The sequence below is a fragment of the Ochotona princeps genome, chromosome 6, assembly GCF_030435755.1.
Source record: "Ochotona princeps isolate mOchPri1 chromosome 6, mOchPri1.hap1, whole genome shotgun sequence".
Taxonomy (NCBI): Eukaryota; Metazoa; Chordata; class Mammalia; order Lagomorpha; family Ochotonidae; genus Ochotona; species Ochotona princeps.
Window position 1 is genome coordinate 17,348,417 of NC_080837.1, and position 18,275 is coordinate 17,366,691.

General features: G+C 45.3%; 2 protein-coding genes across 4 annotated transcripts in view; one reads left to right on the top strand and one right to left on the bottom strand.

Annotated features, from left to right (window-relative positions):
* Positions 1-781, bottom strand: part of TRIP4 (thyroid hormone receptor interactor 4) — a 105,277-nt gene extending 104,496 nt beyond the window's left edge. Inside the window, exon 1 of the mRNA XM_058665684.1 lies at positions 636-781. The gene's annotated coding sequence lies outside the window, so the exon portion shown is untranslated. The remainder of the gene's footprint in view (positions 1-635) is intronic.
* Positions 782-1,143: 362 nt separating this feature from the next.
* The window catches only part of CSNK1G1 (casein kinase 1 gamma 1), a 131,147-nt gene continuing 114,015 nt past the window's right edge, over positions 1,144-18,275 (top strand). For 2 of the 3 annotated variants that reach the window (XR_009245589.1, XM_058665689.1), the window contains exon 1: positions 1,146-1,420. The gene's annotated coding sequence lies outside the window, so the exon portion shown is untranslated. Of the gene's footprint in view, positions 1,421-18,275 lie in introns of all 3 variants that reach the window. The other variant, XM_058665686.1, reaches the window with a different exon arrangement.

Here is an 18,275-nt window from a genome sequence, read left to right on the forward strand (position 1 = left end):
CGCAGCACCGGCTGTTGCAGCCACTTGGGGAGTGAATCATCGGACAGAAGATCTTCCTGTCTCGCCTCCTCTCTGTACATCTGCCTTTCCAATAAAATAAATAAATCTTAAACAAATAAAAAGATGTAATTATTTTTATTGGAAAGGCAGGTTTAGAGAGAGATCTTCCATCCTCTGGTTCACTCCCCAAGTGGCTTCAGTGGCTAGAGCTGAGCTGAACTGAGGCCAGGTGGAGGAGCTGGGACAAAAACCAGTGCCCATATGGGAAGACAGCTGGTGCTTGCAGGTGGAGGAAAAGCCAACTGAGCTATCCTCCTAGCCCCAGCTTTTCCTAATATTTTCAAACCCAAATACAAGGAAAAAATGACATTTCTTATGGACACTTTCCTTGTCTAAAGAGTAGATCTGAATGTCAGAGTGGCAGATGTTTTCCACTTTCTGAAGCTTGATTCCTGGCTGCCTGTGGCCTTTTTCTTTGTTTACCGTTTTAGGGATTAAAATCGCTCGAGTTACATCGATTAAAAAAATTCTTTTCCACTTAGCTAGGCTATTTCCAAACCACACACAAATGTGCACAATCCTCACCCAAAAAACAAAAAACAAAAAGCCAGGTGAAGACAAAAAAATGTTCTCACCATTTCAGCTTCAGGGACTGCTGCAGGAGATCCTAGTGCACGGAAAAGCTTTCACAACACGACAGGAGATTTTACAAGTCTCTCTCAAACAAATGGAAAACCCACCAGAGGGTAATGCGTGCTGAACTGTCAGAAAAGGAACTCCTGCGAGGGACTGGAAAGAGCCTCCTGAGGAACTCCCCTCCCCCCGGGGCTGCTGGGTTACAGGGCTGCACGCAGCAGGTGCGAGAGTGGTGGGAGGCGGTGTGAAAGCGGGACTGGCGGCGTGCTGCCCGGCCAGCGAGAGTCCACTCGCTCCCCAGCTCAGGAGCAGCAGCTCAGAGTGTCGCCAAAGCAAAAAACCAGTCTTTCTCCTAACCAACCTCCTGCTGGTCCCGAAGAACTGACGGTGGGGGTGTGTGTGTATGTGTGTGTGTGTGAGGGGGTGCCTTCGAAGGCACTTCCGCTTAGCAACCCCACGCGGTTGCTAAGGAGTGGCCGCACAGGGCTGACCCGGAAGTGGTGGTGTCAATCTCTCCACGCCTGCTCCCGAGTCATCCTATCAGGAGCGGCAGGGTGCGCTGCGGGCTCCCGGTCGGGGGGCGGGGCCGGCGCTAGTGGTTCCGGTTCGGCCCCCGCCGCCCCTGGGGCTCCTCGCCTTCCCCCTCCCCTCCGCCTCCTCGCCTCCCGCCCGCCGGCTCCTGGGAAAGCCGAGCTGCCGCAGCGGGTGGGAGCGAGCGGCTCTGGGCGCCTCCGGGACGAGACCGCGCCCGCCCCCACGGAGCCCCGGAGCGCGGCCGCACCAGGTACCAGCTCCGGCTTCGACGGGAGCCGGGCAGCTCGAGTCGGACCGTGTTTGTGTGTGTGTGTGTGTGTGTGAGGAGGTTGTTGTGTGTGTGTGTGGGGAGGAGGGTGGAGGGGTCCGGGCGGGGTTCTGGCCGGCGTGTGTGTGTGTGTGTGTGTGTGTGTTTCTGTGGAAGGTTGCGGGGGTAGAATGGAAGAACTGCGTGGAGCCCCGAGGGCGGAGAGTTTGGGGTGGCCGGGCAAAGGCGCCCCTTCGGAGGCAGAAGTCTTTGGCCGGTGCGGACCCTGGAGTTTGGCACCTGGAGGACTCGCTGTGGAAAAGAGGGTGGGGGAGCATCCCCCAGGGCCGAGCAGCGTGGCTGGGAAGGGGGCAGGTCCATCCTTCCAGGACTCTTTTATTGCCCATCCCTGCTGGGACAGATTGCGGGCTCTGAGGGTTGGTGGAGGGGGCTCTCAGACGGCTGGGCACCGCGGGGAGCCGCCCTTGGCAAAGCTAGGGCAGAAGAGTGGGTAATGAGACCTCCCTCCACCCAACTTCCGTGCGCTTCCCCCTCTTCTTCCTTTACTGCTCCCTCGCCCCAACGTCCTAGAGGAGCTGTGCCTGCCCCCTTAACCCCCCTCCCAAAAGTGGGAAGACATCACGGTGTAAAATAGAGTGTGGAACTGGATGTGTTGCCTTTAAAATGCTAACTTCACATGGTGGAAAAGTGCCGGTAAGGCAATACCCGACTGTTTCTCCAAGCTCGATGTGAAATCTGGTGTAAGTTGTCAGCAGAGTGCAATTCTGTCAGCACCTAACTATAGGCTAGTGAGGCGTAGCTTGCATTGTAGGTCGGTGGATGTGGATGTGTGTGTGTGTGTGTGTGTAAAAGATTGGAGAAACCGTTTAGATCTAGAGGTCTAGGTAAGACATGTTGAGGCAAGCCTTTTCCAGCCTCTTACCTGCCACTAAAGCTGTCCTAGTTTAAATGAAGCAGAAAGATCCTCTCGTGCGTCGCTGACTGGATTAGAGGTGTGGTAGGGATAACTCGTGCTATTGAGCCCGTGCCTTAATCGTTTAAGGAGATCATTGTGGTTAGGTGGAAGTGTTGGCTTTGAGGCAGATAAGTCAGATTGAAGCCATACTGTGCCGCTTGCATACTAGCTGTTGTCCTTGGGTAAGTCGTACATCCTGGTAGAACTTTGGTTTCTTCATGTGTGAAACGAGCTAAATTTCTTACCAGCCAAAGAGGGAGAGTCATGTAGTTAAGTAACAGCCCCTTTTAAACAGAAATAGCTTTGAATGGCAGGATTGAATGGTAGAGTTAAGGTAGCTCAGTTTTGTGGAAAGAGGTTTGAAATAGGAAGGAAACTGGGTAATAATAGTGCAATGCATGTATGCAGCTAGACTTTCAGGGGCTTCTAGAAATTGTGAGCAGTATTAATTTAAATCAACAGTATTTACTTAAAACTTGTAATAGTTAAGGTTAGATCCTATTTATTGAAGTGACCAAAGTATATTTCTTATGTTTTTCTCAGATTCACCATGTTGGTGTATAGAGTATGACTTGACATGAAAAACATTTAAAAGGAATGCTTATTTATCCCCGTCCCCGCGTCCACATATAATTCATAATGTCATATATTTGGTTAAAGAGAATTTAGATTGGGATATAAATTACAAAGTATAGAATCTGTAGCCTGATTTCTCTTAATTGGATTTAGACCACATATTGACAAAACTTACAGAATGCTTATATGTAATGTCCTGGAGAATAAATGAAAGAATACTTTTGAGGCCAGCACAATGTTTCTACTGGCTGATCCTCCAGCTCGAAACACTGGCCTCCCATAGGGGTGCTGGTTTGTGTCCCAGCTGCGCCACTTCCCATCTAGTTCCCTGCTCATGGCCTGGGAGAACAGCAGAGGGTGGCCCAAAGCCTTGGGACCCTGTACCCGCGTAGGAGACCTGGAAGAAGCTCCTGGCTCCTGGTTGCCTCACGTCTGGACGTTGTGGCCATTTGGGGAGTGAACCAGCGGCTGGAAGATATTTCTGTCTCTCCTTCTTTCTGTAAGTCTGCCTTTCCAATAGAAATGTCATTTTTTTAAATAAAAAATACTTTTCTACCTTTAAATTGTTCTTGGAATGTGGAAATTAATACAAGATACATTAAGTCTTTATTCGTTTTTTGTGTTTAAAATAATCTTTAACCTATTAGATATCAGATTTTTAGCTGTCTGTTTCCTTTTTCCTACAATTGACAGTTAGTATATTTTAAGACTTATTTACTTATTTGATAATCAGAATGTTTAGGCTCGGCACGGTAGCCTAGGGGCTGAAGTCTTCGCCTTGCGTACACCAGATTCCTATATGGGCACCGGTTCATGTCCCAGCGGTCCTTTTTCCCAGCCACCTCCCAGCTTATGGCCTGGGAAGACAGTGGAGGGTGGCACAAAGCCTTGGGACCCTGCACCCGTGTGAGAGACCTGGAAGAAGCTCCTGGCTTTGGATCAGCACAGCTCTGGTTGTTGTGGCCAGTTGGGGAATGAATTATCAGATGGAAGATCTTCCTCTTTGTCTTTCCTCCCCTCTGTGTATCTGACTTTCCAATGAAAATAAACAAATCTTTAAACAGACAAGCAAACAAGAAAATCAGAATTTTTAGAGCGAGGGAGAGAGATCTCTTCCATCCACTGGCCCATTATTCAAATGGCCACAACGACTTTGACTGTACCATGCCGAAACCTGGAGCCTGGAGCTCCTGTGTATGTGAATGCAAGGCTGTAAGAACTTGGGCCATCGCCCACTGCTTTCTGCAGGCTCTTTAGAAGGGAGCTGGATCAGAAGTGGAGCAGCCAGGAGACAATCTGGGTCTCCACGTGGGTGCCAGTAACTCACGTACTCGAACCATCTTCTGCTGCTTCTAGGCATATTAGCAAGGAGCTGGGTCAGAGGCAGCGTCATTGAGACTTGAAGTGCCATATGCTCATGAGGGATGTGGGCTTCCTAAGTGATGGTATCAGAAGTTTTTCTTTTTCTCTGTCCTTTTATAAAACTGTGTAATAATTCATTTAGATAATAGAGTTCTAATTTGTTTTTTTGCATGCAACAAATAAAACTGTCAGATTTCTGAGACTACTCAGTAACCTCTTCTCCTTGAAATATGTGACCATCCAGGGATCCTTGCAGTTGTCAGTTATGGAATTTGCTTGTCAGGAACTCTAAAAATGAGCAAACCTTCCTTTAATATTTGTGCCTTGGATGGTTTCAGATTTTCGGAAAAACTGAGAAGGTTTATGTATGTACCGTATATTCAAATCATATAATGAACAATGTAGTTTTTTGTTTGAGGGGTGCTACCAAATCAAGAATGGAAAAAAAGATTAACCGTAGAAATGGTAAATAATGTTCTGACAGTGGTCTTTACTGAAAGCAAAGAAGTATTCTTGCAGCATTTGTTTTTATGTTAAAATATATGTTTTATGTAGGTGTGATTTAGTCCCTAATGAGAATAAATATTAACTGTAGCATTAAAAATGGCTGGTATCAGAGCCAAATGGGATGGGGGACAGACTGGTCTTCTGCTACTGGCAAACCAGGGTAGAGGGCGGGCCTGGTGGGGGTTATTGTGGGTCGCCCCGACTAGGCTGCAGCTCCCACTGGTTGATGTAAGGGCCGAACCAGACTGGACTGCAACACCCATTGGTTCCAGTGCAACTCGGGACCGAAAACAGAACCAACCCAGCAATTGCAGCCACCAGCTGACCGGGGTGATGGACTGTGCCGGGCCCTGTGCTTGCTAGAACATACAAGAAACTAGTCTGGGAATACCTCAGAGTTTCTTTGGATATCTTCCCAATCGAACTGCTGGACTCAGAACTCTAACCAAGAAAAGACAGAAGACAGACAGGTCAATCATTCATCTCAGCTATATGTTGGCAGCGAAATACTGGGCAAACGGAGATTTTATGATGGACCATATCAATCAGTGGACGACCTCATCGAGCGAAACTGGCAGCAATTCATAACTGGAGATCTGTTAAAACCACTTGAGCAAATATCTCAGAGCATGCCCCACATCCGGGACTTGGGGTGGGTGGGAAAATGGGTGGAGCTTCTCCCTCAATATCCCCCTTTACCTAAGATACATGATGGAAACAATATAACAATATGGACATAATAGTATTACCCACTTCCCTATACCCCCTGAACCTTTTTTTTTGTTGTTCTTTAACCATAATTAACTATGTAAAGATTGTCAACAACCATACAATAAAATAGATTAAAAAAAAATGGCTGGTATCATAGATGCTTGGCGAAAATTTCTTCAATTGCTTTAGATAACTGGAAATAGATTTCCCATGAAGACTTCTGAATGTATGAAAGGATAGTTTTTCTCTTTTGAACATCTGACTTGTCTCTACTCATTTCTGCCTAAATATAGAACCTTTGAGAAACTTGAAGAAAATAGTGAATTTCCTTCACAATTGCCATTTTAAATTTTGTAGGTTACTTATTTGGAGAGCTAAATTTGATTTTCACATTATTGGGATTGTGTTCACAATGGACTCAGGAAAAAATTTAGATGCCATCTGTTTCAGATTCCTTCTTTCCTCACCCCTTGCATGTTTTGTGGCTTTGAATTTATCAGATTATTTTTCAGAGATAAAATTCCTCCGTTGACTTAAATATAACATCAGCTCTATCAGTGAACATAACTTCTGTCTTGCTATACAAAGGATGGTTGAGGTTGATTTAAGGTAATTGTTACATTGGTTCAAACTTTAGAATAGTTGGAGATTTACAGAGTAAGTGAACAGATAGCGCAGAGTTCCATATCTCACCCTTCCCAACTGTTCCCGTTATTAATGTCTTGCATTTGGTACATTTGTTACAGTTAATGAGCTGGTATTGATAATTTAGCATCATCTCTGTCATTGATTTTTTAGGATTAACTTGTAGGTTCTGTGATTGTTGACAAGTAGGCAGTGACTACACTTTGAAATCATTCAGTTATTCCACTATGCTAAACACCACATGTGCTTTGCTCCACTATCTCACTCAGTGGCAGCCATTGACTTTACCATTGCCTCTATAGTTTTGCCTTTTCCAAAATGTTGCATAGTTGAAATCATGGGATTTTGTTTGTTTTTGTTTGTTTTAACTTTATGCAGGTTGTTTGGCACAGCAGATTAAGGTGCCGCTTACAGCGTTAGTGTCTCATATTGTAGTGTTGATTCAAATCCTGACTGTTCTGCTTTCTATCCAGCTGTCCACTGATGTGTCTGAGAAAGCAGTGATGGTGACCCATCTGCTTGGCTGCTGTCACCTGTGAGGGAGATCAACCTGGCCCAGCTCCCACTGTTTGATGAGTGATTTAGCAGATAGAAGATTGCTCTCTCCCTGTCAGCAGATAAGAGAAAGGTCTTATCTGCTGGTTCACTCTTCAAATGCCCACAGTAGCCAGGGCTGGGCCAGTCCAAAGCCACATCCTGGAACTCCAGCTGTCTTTTTTTGGGTGATAGGATCTTAGGCATTTGGGCAGTTATCCATTGCCTCCCAGACACATTAGCAGTAAGCTGGATTAGCAGTTGAGTGGCCAGTACTTGAAAACTGCTAGGTCATGGCTTGTGGGATCCTGTATGGAAGCTGAACCTGTTGCACCGTAAGGTCTACCCCTCATGTACAGCTTTTTAAAAACAGGTTTCTTTTGTTTAGCTGTGTGCATGACTTTGTTCCCCTTCCTTTCCCTCCCTTCCATTCTCTTCTTCTTCCCCTTGCTTCTTTTCTCCTCTTCCCTCCCCTCCTCCTCCTGGTTTGATAGTTCATTTCTTTTTATTTCTGAGTAATTTGTGCTGTTTGCCTGTTGCTTCACGTGTTGAAGTTGAAGGACATCTCCATTGACTCTCAGTTTTGGCAGTTATGGATAAAGCTGCTGTCCACATGCTTGTACAGGTTTTACTGTGGACATTTAGGCACTCCTTGGGGTAATCGGTGGGGGTATGATTGCTGGATCATAAGGTAACACTGTTATAGAAAAAGAAATGGGGCCCGGCGGCGTGGCCTAGCGGCTAAAGTCCTCGCCTTGAATGCCCCGGGATTCCATTTGGGCGCCGGTTCTAATCCCGGCAGCTCCACTTCCCATCCAGCTCCCTGGTTGTGCCCTGGGAAAGCAGTCGAGGACGGCCCAGTGCATTGGGACCCTGCACCTGCGTGGGAGACCTGGAAGAGGTTCCTGGTTCCCCGCTTCGGATCGGCGCGCATCGGCCCGTTGCGGCTCACTTGGGGAGTGAATCATCGGACGGGAGATCTTCCTCTCTGTCTGTCCTCCTCTGTGTATATCTGGCTGTAATAAAATGAATAAATCTTTAAAAAAAAAAAAAGAAAAAGAAATGATCAGACTGTCTTCCAAAGTGCCTTGCCATTTTACCTTCCATTTGCAATGGTTACACTTTCATCCTTTCAGAGTATCAGCATATGGTGTTTTATTTTCTTATTTGTTTTGTTAGTATTTTAACCATTATCAAATAGAGGTGGGGTGATATTTCTATGTTGTTTTAATTTGCAATTCCATAATAGCGTGATTTTGAGCATATTCACATATTTATAGTCTTTTGGTGAGGTATTTGTTCACATCTCTTGCCTATATTAATATTGGGTAATTTTATTTTCTGTGCTTTCTGTATTTTTTGTTGTGTTTTAAGTGATTATTGTATATTTTGAATGTAAATCCTTTTTTTAAAAGTTTCTTTTTTAAAAAGATTTATTTATTTTTTTGGAAAGGCAGATATACAGATAAAAGGAAATACAGAGAGAAAGATCTTCTGTCCACTGGCTCACTCCCCAAGTGGCCATGATGGCTGGAGCTGAGCTGATCCGAAGCCAGAAGCTTCTTCCAGGTCTCCCACGCGGTACGGGGTCCCAGGGCTTTGGGCCGTCCTTGACTGCTTTCCCAGGCCACAAGAAAGGAGCGGATGGAAAGTGGCGCAGCCAGGGTATGAACTGGCGCACCCATATGTGATCCCAGAGAGTGCAAGGCGAGGACTTCAGCTGTTAGGCTACTGGCCGGGCCCAGGATGCAAATTCTTTATTGGATATGTTTTTTTCTGATTTTCTTTTCAATTGGTGGTTTGTCTATGTCCTTCCTTTCTTCCTCTGTTTTTCATTTTTGTTTATTGGAAAGGCAGAAAGAGATCTTCAATTGCTTATTCACTCCCCAGATGCCTGTGATGTGGGGCTGGGACAGGCTAAATCTAGGAGCCTAGAACTCAAGCAGGGTCTCCCAATTGGTTGGCAGGAATTCAAAGACTTGAACCATCCGCTGCAGCCTTCCATGCAGCCTTCCAGGCTGCACATCAGCGGGAAGCTGGATAAGAAGAGGAGCCAAGTGATGAGTACCGATGTGCCAGTAAGCATACTTATATCCCCAATGGTGGCTTAACTACTGCTCCAAACACCTGGTACCTTCCAATTGTTCTATTAAAATATTTTCTGTTCTATAAGTGTTAGTAATGCTTTTGGTCCCCTCCCCACCCCCCTTTTTAAGGCTTATTCCTTTATTCATTGAATGACAGACTTGGAGAAGAATAAGCAACACAGATCTTGCATCAACAGGTTCATTCCTCAGGTGGCTACAAGTGCTGGAGTTGTTGGGCTGGTCCAAAGCCAGGAGTCAGGAGTTTCCTCTGGGTCTTCCATGTGAATGTAAGGTCCTAAGGACTTGGGCCATCTTCCACTGGTTTCTCAGGCCCATTAACAAGAAACAGGATCAGAAGTGGAGCAGCCAGGACTCAAAGTGGCACCGTTGTGGAATGCTGTCCTTGCAGACAATGCCTTCTTGGACTGTACCACAATATTGATCCCATTGTTGGCTTTCTTTCTTTCTTTTTTTTTTTTTTAAAAGATGTATTTATTTTTATTGGAAAGGTGGATATTCAGACAGGAGGAGAGACAGAGAAATCTTCCATCCGATGATTCACTTCCCAAGTGGCCAGAACGGCTGCAGCTGAGCCAGTCCGAAGCCAGGAGCCAGGAGCTGTTCTGGGTCTCTCATGCAGGTGCAGGGTCCCAAGGCTTTGGGCCATCCTCGACTGCTTTCCCAAGCCACAAGCCAGGGAGCTGGATGGGAAGTGGGGCTGCTGGGATTAGAACCAGCACCCATATGGGATCCCTGGAGCATGCAAGGCGAGGACTTTAACCACTATGCTATTGCGCCAGGCCCCCATTGTTGGCTTTCTAAGATATTAAACTGAATGAAATGTATTGAGAATGGTTCTTAAATGAGATCTGCCTAGCATTGTTCAAAGTCAGGTTTTCCTTTACAAAATGATGGATACTAAGTCGTTAGATGTTAACTGGCAAGTACTTAATTTGTTTAATCTGTGTGTTAGAGCATTAGGAAGTATGAGCTAAATGTAATACCAACCTTTATGCTAGTTGGAAGTAATAAAGTGGCCTGTTAGGAGATCTGAATTCAGAATTTTTAAACTGTTAAAGTTAAGGACCTTTGTCATGTACATTTTATTTTCCACCGTTTTAGTTGTACAGACGTCTTGACTGTTCTTCCCCATGTTAGCTTCTCCCTATTGCATTTGTTTTTGAAGATTAAGCAAGAGATTGAGCTGGAAAAGACTGGAAAAGATATTGAGTAAGGAAAGATACCAGGGGACTGCTTTGCCTGCCTGAGTATCTCCAATTCTGCTTTACTCTGAGAATCTTGATCTTAAAAGTAGTAGAATATAGGCCCTGCATGATGGCCTAGTGACTAAAGTCCTTGCCTTGCATCTGCCGGAATCCCATATGGGTGCTAGTTCATGTCCCAGCTACTCCACTTCCCTTCCAGCTCCCTGCTTGTGGCCTGGGAAAGAGGAAGAGAATGTCCCCAACACCTTGGGACCCTGCACCCATGTGGGAGACCTGAAGAAGCTCCAGGTTCCTGGCTTCGGATCTTGGCTCAGCTCTGGCCGTTTTGGCCACATGGGGAGTGAACCTGCAGGTGGAAGATCTTTCTCTCTGCAAATCTGACTGTCCAAGAAGAATAAATAAATCTTTTAAAAAAATGTAGAATGTTTCCGAGACATTCTTTGTCATGCAGTCTAAGCACTAATCCTTAGCTAGTTGGCTTTTTCTGATTGTCTTCCACTATTAGGACACCTTCTGTTTTCCAAAGCATTTTAGTAACCTTTATTATTATCATAACAAAAAGTCCTCTGTTTATGAAGAAGGACTATCATGGAAGAAGATTGAAGGATCTGTTAAAGCATGTTTCCCAGAGATGGAGGCTCTCCAAATGAATCAGTGGACAAGCTTCCATGTAATGGGATCCATCTGGTTGCAGCTGGAGTTGCTTGAATTTGGTAGATTTTAACGTCATGGAGTTTAAAACATGGAGATAGATAGACCTTTTTATAGCTTTTTTTCAGCTTCGACCACTTAAGGGCAAATAGGCTAAGTGACTTGCTTAAGATCGTAGAGCTGGTTAATGAATCAGACTGGAATCTAGACCTCCTGACTCCCTGTACAGTCCAATTTCTGATGTAACTACCCTGAAATCTTCATTTTAGTTAATGAAAATATTACAGTTTTGTAAGAAGAAAATTTTCTAGGAAATTAAACTACTGTAGTTATTTCTTAGAATTCAAGTACTTGGTTGAATTCCTGGTTAAAATCTGAAGTACTGTGTTAATGTGTTTTTTCCCCATGGGTACCAGGTGTCACTGAGCAAATTTGTTATGTTTCACATTCTAGGTAGAAATTGGCCAACTTAAAGATGAGTTTATTATAATCTATATTTAGTGAGCACACATTTGGCTGCATTAAAATGAATCTTAATGTATTTTTTTTTGCACAGTGGAAATAGTCTGTTAATATTTAATGCCACAAAGCAACAATGGAATTCTGCTTTCATGTGGTGGTGTAGTATTTATAAAGCTGGAGTGGAGTGTTACGTAAAAACTAAAAGTACAGATTAATTTAATATGCATCTGGTGAATTCAGGGCTTGAAGGATGCACATCTGTTGAGAAAACAAATAGAACTATTCAGAGCTTCAGCTTCTTTGATTCTTTAACTGTTTTGAAACTATCTTTAATGGATTTAGAAAGGGCCATTTGCTCTAAGGAAGCAACTGTAAGGCCATTTATAATGCTATTAATCAGTTTATTATTCTCCATTACTCTGATACATTAGTATTTTTCTTTTCAGTTCATTGAGAAAGGAAGGGGTTAAGTGACTCACCATAACAAAAGTGAGTTTGCTACAGAGCTGTGTTTAAAAAGGAGGGAGCATTTCTGAATGGGCTAGAAAAGAAATAATATTAAAGCTGTGAATATTAGTTTGATTCAGTCAGTGAAGAAATAATGAGAGTTCCTATTGTGCATTCATCATATTAGTAATGTAAGAATACAGAAACTGAAGATATAGTCTTGATGATTCAGTTGGAGCACCAAGACTTGAAAGGTAGAGAGTCACACAGTAGGTACAGGCCTGATGATATACCTCATGAGTGCTATAGAAATTATTATTAGTATTATTTTAAAGATTTATTTATTTTTATTGAAAGGGCTGATATGCAGAGAGGAGGAGAGACAGTGAGGAAGATCTTCCATCGCTGATTCACTCCCCAAGTGGCCACAACAGTCAGAGCTGAGCTGATCTGAAGCCAGGAGCCAGGAGCTTCTTCCAGGTCTCTGACATGAGTGCAGGGCCCCAAAGCTTTGGGCCATCCTCAACTGCTTTCCCAGGCCACGAGCAGGGAGGTGGAAGGGAAGTGGGGCTGCCTGGATTAGAACCCGTGCCCATAAGGGATCCTGACGCATGCAAGGCAAGGACTTCAAGCCACTAGGCTACTATGCCAGGCCTAGAAATTATTTTAAAAAGTATTTGAGAGAAAGTAAGCATACAAGTACATGTGTAACAGAACTCTTTTGATTCAGCTCTCAGAACCAACCAGAGATTTCCCGTGTGAGTGACAGGAACTATAACCACTGCTTTCCAGGGTCTGCATTGGTAGAGTCAGTAACTGAAGTGTGAAATTAATGTATAATGTAAGATGCAGGTGCCTTTTAAAAAATATTTATTTGAAAGAGAGAATGAGAAATTTCCTTAGCTGCTGGTTTAGTGCCCAAATAGCCACAACAAGTAGGACTGGGAGAGGCTGAAACCAGGAGCTGGAAACTCCATGCTGGTCTGACACGTGAGTGTCAGGAGCCCAAGTACTTGGGCCGTCTTTCACTAGTTTTTCCAGGCAATCAGCAGGAAGCTAGATCATAAGTGGAGCAGTCAGAATTGGATCCAGTGTAACTGGGGATACTGGCATTGCAGGTGATGAGTTAACTCATTACTCTTCAGTCACACGAGTGCGCAGGTGTCCAGGCTAATGTATGTCTAGGCTGAATATCTGTTCCATATGTGAATATAGAGGGTACAAAACAGTGACTACTTTATAATTCTGATGAGAATGAAGTTAAAGTAGTGGTTCTTATTAGAATCATTTTGCTTATTAGAATCTTAATAGAATCAGTGTTTGCTGGTTAGAATAATTTTTGGGGGAGTTGGTGTTGTCACCTGTAGGTCAGCTGTCTGCCTGTGATGCTGGCATCCCTTGTGGGTGCTGGTTTGTGTCTTGGATGCTCCACTTTTGATCCAGTTGTTTATTATTGGGAAAAGCAATGGAAGATGGCCCAGGTGTTTTGGTCCCTGCCACCCATGTTGGAGACCTAAATGCAGCTCAGTGCTGACTGTTGCTGCCATCTGGGAAGTAAACCTTGGGAGATGAAAGGCCTCTGTCTCTTTTTGTGTAAGTCTGGTATAAACAAACAAACAAAATTTGAAAAAAGAAGCATTTGGGGAAACTTATCCCAGGATCAGTTAGATCACAATCTCGGGTATGAAGTATTGATAGTTTTAAAATATTTCACAGGTGTTGATAATATGCAAGGAGGTGGGTTAAGTCAGGGAGAATTGTGCTTAGCTTAAGGAAAGGTTAATCCACTCAAAAGTATACAAGTTAGCAGCCCTGGCGCCGAGGCCTAGCGGCTGAAGTCCTCGCCTTGAACGCCCCGGTATCCCATATGGGCGCCGGTTCTCATCCCGGCAGCTCCACTTCCCATCCAGCTCCCTGTTTGTGGCCTGGGAAAGCAGTGGAGGACGGCCCAAAGCCTTGGGACCCTGCACCCGCGTGGGAGACCCGGAAGAGGTTCCAGGTTCCCGGCTTCGGATCGGTACAGCACTGGCCATTGCGGCTCACTTGGGGAGTGAATCATCAGACGGAGGATCTTCCTCTCTGTCTCACCTCCTCTCTGTATATCTGACTTTGTAATAAAATAAATAAATCTTAAAAAAATATATATATAAGTTAGGGAGTGGGAAAGGATCAAGACTGAAAAGTAGAGATGCATAAGGCAGTGCTTCTCCAAGTATGGCTGCTGAACAAGCAGCATTGGACTCACCTGGAAAGTGATTACAGACAATTTCTCATTGAGAACTGGGCATGGGTTCCGGCAATCCGTTTTAACCAGCATAGATGATAACACTGTTGTATACTGGCGTTTGAGAACTGCTGTTAATCAAGGATAATGTTAATCAAGGATAAAGTCTCGATATGGTAATAAGTGGAAATCTAGTGAAGGTTGTTACTTCGGAATATAACAGGATTTAATTGTGTTTATGTGAGGTCAGTCTAGTGTTGAGCACAATCTTTCTAGGTGCTAAGAATGAATAAGAAGGCCGGTTGTGGAGGTGAAGACAGTCTTGTGGGTACAATCTAATAGCAGGAAGAGTTCTGGGATAGTATTAGTATTTATAATAGTAACCTTAGTGATGGCAATTCAGTGTGTGTAACAAGTGTGTGTTAAGTCCTTTGAACATGTTATTTCCTCTAATTCTCACACACAATCACTTAGGTGTGGCTATTCTAATTTTAGGGATCAGGCAATCAGGCAAAGAAAGGAAGGTTACTTTTGAAGCTCACACTGCTTGTACTGTATGAAGCCAAGATGTCAACTTCAAGTCTCTGCCTCTAAAACTCTGTTGAAGAAGCAACTAATAATAGCTAGAGGCCAGAAGATACAGGGAAAGACTGAGTCAGAAAAGTTTTCAGTCCAGATGATAGAGAATAAGAGGGTATCATTCTTAGAAGGCAAAAAATGCACATCATACATAACAAGGCAAGTTATTTAGACACTTTCAAAAATTTTCTTGTAAAAGTTCCTGGGGGTAGGGTGGGGACATACATGGTGACTCTACAGGTTAACCCAATTCCCCTTGGCGTGCCAACATCCTATATGGGTGCCAGTTCTAGTTCTGGCTGCTCCACTTAATATCCAGCTTCCTGCATTTATGGCCTAGAAAAGCAGTGGAGGATGGTTCAAGTCTTTGGGCTGCTGCACCCATATGGGAGACCAGGAGGAGACTTCTGGCTTCAGATCAACTCATCATTGGCTGTTATGGCCATTTGGGGAATGAACCTGCAGATGGAAGACGTCTCTCTTTGTGTCTCCTTCTCTCTGTAAATCTGCTTTTCCTATAAATATAAATCAATCTTAAAAATCAAAGTGAAAAAAAATCATCAAAGTGACCGGTCCCAACACAATAGCCTAGCGAGTTAAAGTCCTTGCCTTGTACTCTCTGGGATCACACATGGGTGCGGTTCATGTCCCAGTGTCCCTGCTTCCCATTCAGCTCCCTACTTGTGGTCTGGGGAAGCAGTCAAGTACAGCACAAAGCTTTGGGACCCTGTACCTGCATGGGAGACCTAGAGGAAGCTCCTGGTTCCTGCCTTTGGATCAGCTCAGCTCTGGCAGTTGTCGCCATTTGGGGAATGAATCAGCAGACAAAAGATCTTTCTGTCTCTCCTCTCTGTATATCTGCCTTTCCAATGAAAGTAAGTAAATCTTAAAAGAAAAAAAAAAGTGACCATGGGAGTAAGTAATGGAAGCTTTTTCTTTTTTAATAAAACTCTTTAAAAAATTACGTGTGTGTGTGTGTGTGTGTGTGTATGCAGTGTGCAAGAGAGAGATCCGTTTGTTCAGTTCTCAGATGCCTGCAGCAGTCAGGGCTGGATCAGGCCAAAGCCTGAAGCAGGAACCCAGACTAGTTCTTCCATATAGGTTGCAGGCTTCCAAGTACCTGACCCATCACTGCTGCTCTCAGAGTGCACACATGCTTGGGTAATTGTTTTCATAAGATGTTGACAGGGGCCTGAGTTGTAGCATAGTGTTTTCAGCCACCACCTGCAGTGCCAACATCCCGCAGAGATGCTAGTTTGAGTCCTGGCTGTTCCCTTTTGATTGAGTTCCATACCAGTGTACCTGGGAATGTAGTGGAAGACAGTCTAAGAACCAAATGAAGCTCCCGCTCCTGGCTTCCTCCTGGCCTGGTCCCAGCCATTGAGGCCATTTGGAGAGTGTCCCAGCAAATAGAAGACTTCTCTTTCTCTCTTAAACAAAAAGGATGCTAACAGTTAAGTTCTAGCATTCTTTTAATTTATTGAGGTAAAATTCACACAATACCAATCTTGTTTTTATCTTTATGTATTCATGTTTCATATGCATGGAATTGTATATGTCGCTTTTTTTTTAAAAGATTTATTTATTTTATTACAGTCAGATATACAGAGAGGAGGACAGACAGAGAGGAAGATCTTCCGTCCGATGATTCACTCCCCAAGTGAGCCGCAACGGCCGGTGCTGTGCCAATCCGAAGGGGGAACCAGGAACCTCTTCCAGGTCTCCCACGCGGGTGCAGGGTCCCAATGCATTGGGCCATCCTCGACTGCTTTCCCAGGCCACAAGCCAGGGAGCTGGATGGGAAGTGGAGCAGCCAGGATTAGAACCGACACCCATATGGGATCCCAGCACTGCATTCAAGGTGAGGACTTAAGCATTATGCTATCACGCCGGGCCCTGTGTGTGTTTTTCTAAAATAAAGATTTATTGAAGAACATTGTGACAAAGAGATGAATAGATTCACTCAAATGGCTGCCATGGCTTGTCTTAGCTATGTTCCATGCTGAAGGCAGGAACCTGGAACTCCCTCTGTGTCTCCCATCAGAACCTCCCCCAATGCCAGATTTCGCGCATACCAGGTGTACATGAGCCAGCCCTACTCAGTTCACCTCCTGTCCTAGCAGGAACAGTGGCTTTTCCTGACTGGCCTTCAACCCAGTCTGGTTCTTAGTGTTGGATGTTTCAGCCCAGCCATGGCTCGTCCATACCCACATACGGCTCACACATGGTTCAGAGGGGCTGAGATTAGCCTAGTCCGTTCCACATCTACCCTGGTCCTCCAGAGCGCCAAATGGTGTTGGAGTCTGGCCCAGCTTGGTGCATCCAGTCCCAGTCCACACTTGTGCTAAGTGAGACCACAACTGTATCCTAATCAGAACGCAGCCCCCATTCCAGCCCTGTGCTCCTTGGTGGGAACCTCAACCCAGCTAGAGTGTCCCCTTAGCTCCCCAACCGGGCTTGTTCCCAGCCATAGATTGTACGCATGCCAGTGGTTGCTCTGACTCAGCTTGGCACACCCACTCACTTGTCCCGGCCCTTGCCTTAGACACTGTGTCTTAGCGTCCCTGGCTCACGCAGACCAGTCGGTGCAAGAGTCTAGGTTGGCATGACCTGTGCTCTATCCTGATTTCTAATTTTGCTTGTGGGCTAAGGTTTGCTCAGTCCTGCCCGGTCCACCCTGTTCCATTACCAATCCACACATTAACCAGCCATTGGAGCTACTTTGCCCAGCTTGTCTGACCCCCAGGTCTGGACCATGTGTTCACCAGCGGGAGCTATGACCTGCCAGGGGAGTTTCCCAAGTTCCTCCACTTGACCCACTCCCAGACCCAGTTCTCATACATGCCATTGGGTTTTAGGCCAGGTTCTGGTATAGTCTGGCCTTCCAGTTGGCTTGTATGAGCTGGTGAATGTTGCAGCCCAGCCCACCCCACACCCTGTTCAGGATGCACATTCGGGTGCTGCTGCCTTGACCAGTTTCTACTGTTGTGGGTTCCTTTAATTGTGAGTGATGGCAGGCTCCTTGGTTACACCTAGTTTAGTCCATCACCACCCCAACTCTTGAGTGGGGCTAGTATTTCCACGGGGTTGGGCCCACACATCCCCCACAGAATCTACCCCCAGATATGGTTCTCTCATGTGCTACTTAATGTCATGGCCCTGCCTAATATGACCCATTTCCTGATCCATGATCATGTCAGGTAATAGGATATGGTCCTGCTAGACAAGCTCTGAGCCTTAGCTTTTGCATGGACTGGTGTTCAGTGGTCAGCATTGTTCAGTGGTTACAAGTACTACACAGGATTTAAATGAGTTTGGTATATCAGTCATATCCATAAAGATAATCTGGTCCCTCTCCTCCAACCTACTAGGTCTCATTACCCTCCCTTACCTTCAAAGGAAAAGTTACTCTGTCCTTGATTGACATCCCCGACGTACAGTAGGCTTAACATGGAGATGCCTAAGCAGCAATTCAAAGCCCCCAAACCCCAGAGCTGGCTGCCAGGTGGCCAGTAGGCAGAGCCTAGCGCAGAATGGCACACTGGCTGCCCAGGGACAGGTCACCAAGTGGACTCTGTGACCATGGAATCGGGGCTCCAAGCATGGAGATGATCCTGGCCTGGCACCCACCAGCAGCCAACAGGCTGCTGGAAGTTTAAATCCCCAGTTTTCAAGTTCACCCCCTCCCCAATCCCATCCCCGCGCCACTATGGCGGCGGGTAGGCAAATGTGTTCTACCATATTTGTATGTAAGAGTGACAAAGAGCTGTCTTCCCAATTGCTGGCTCGTTCCCCAAATGCCTGCAGTGGCTTGTGCTGGGCCTGGCCAAAGCCAGGACCCAGCAACTCCATCCGGATTTCCCAGAAGCAT